The 1,262-nt window shown below is 44.1% G+C and overlaps 1 protein-coding gene across 1 annotated transcript in view; it reads right to left on the bottom strand.

Moving 5' to 3' along the window:
• LOC103810657 (kinesin heavy chain) overlaps positions 1-1,262 on the bottom strand; it is a gene marked incomplete at its 5' end in the record, with an annotated part of 44,844 nt that overhangs the window by 28,822 nt on the left and 14,760 nt on the right. The window lies entirely within an intron of this gene.

The following is a 1,262-nucleotide window of genomic DNA, read 5'->3' as shown; positions in this document are numbered from 1 at the left end:
CAGCAGAGCTGGCCCATGGCTACCAAACTCAAAGGCCCCAGGAAAGCCCAAACCACTCCACTGACAGCAGTGGCTACACCAAGAGCTGCAAATAAAGTTCGTGGGCTACAGAACAAGCTCCCACTTGCTCCCAACAGGACCAAAGTACTGATAACTGCCATACAAAGAAGCTGGGCAGGTCTCAGTGCAACTGTCTGAGGAGATATCCCACACTCAGCAAAAGTTTTCATTACAATGTCATTCAAATTCAGTTTCAGAGTGAATTTCACACTCAGCAAAAGTTTTCATTACAATGCCATTTAAATTCAGTTTCAGAGTGAATTTTATTGCTTATGTAGTTAAAAATCCTCCCTCAGCCTGGTCATAGGTAAAGCACAAGCAGCTGCAGCTTCAGGTTCCACTTATTGTAAGTGTTATTGTAACTATGTTATGCTTCAAATTTCATAAAGTAGCAAAGAGAAGATACTAGAATCAGTAAACCACTTTCTCAGCTGTTTTCTCTATACCATAAACCCACCTCTACCTTTCCTCCATTCCCATCAATGTTCCTGTTTTCCTCAATTCCCTTTTTTCCCTCCAGCTCAAGGATGTTTCCAATAACACTTCCTAATTTGCTCTCTGCCATCTCAGTGCAGGCAAAAGACCTTTGTCAGGACTTTTCTGTGTGCTCCAAAAGCAGCAGGTTGTCTCCCAGCAAAAGGTGTGTTTGGGGATGTTTTGTTAAAGAGAATAGCAGAAGCAGTGGGAGGAAATGTTACTCAGAAGGGACAGAATCAATCTATTTTAGTATGATGGGAAAGGAAAGCTAAAGCTATAGAGTGTTTACAAAGAGGGAGAGGGACAGAGAGAAGTTACCAAGAGCATCACAATGAATCAGATTAAATAAAGCCCAAACCCACCCCACCACCAAGATCTGAGTTATTAACTGAGGTTCTGCCAAGCTCCCTGCTTGGATCAAAGACACCTTCCAGTACAAACTGGGGAACAGGCCCCTTGAGCCCAGTAGAGCCAGCAGGATGCAGGGAACACTATGGCAGCAAGTCTGGCACAGGCTGGAGTGATTATTAAGGGTTTAATTCAGGCAGATTTGTGTGCTTTGCCATCAGTGGAACCCAATCCAAGTCACAGCTTTGCTGGGACAGCCTGCCCAAGATGAACAGGCAGAGGTTGATAATTGCTCTGTGCTCTTTGGCTGCTGTTTGACCAGTGAATTCCTCTGAGTCCTTGACTACCAGCACAAAGAATACTGCAAGTACATCATT

This window comes from Acanthisitta chloris, unplaced genomic scaffold (genome assembly GCF_000695815.1).
Source record: "Acanthisitta chloris isolate BGI_N310 unplaced genomic scaffold, ASM69581v1 scaffold11171, whole genome shotgun sequence".
NCBI classification, from domain to species: Eukaryota; Metazoa; Chordata; class Aves; order Passeriformes; family Acanthisittidae; genus Acanthisitta; species Acanthisitta chloris.
This window is presented reverse-complemented; position numbering and strand designations above follow the sequence as displayed.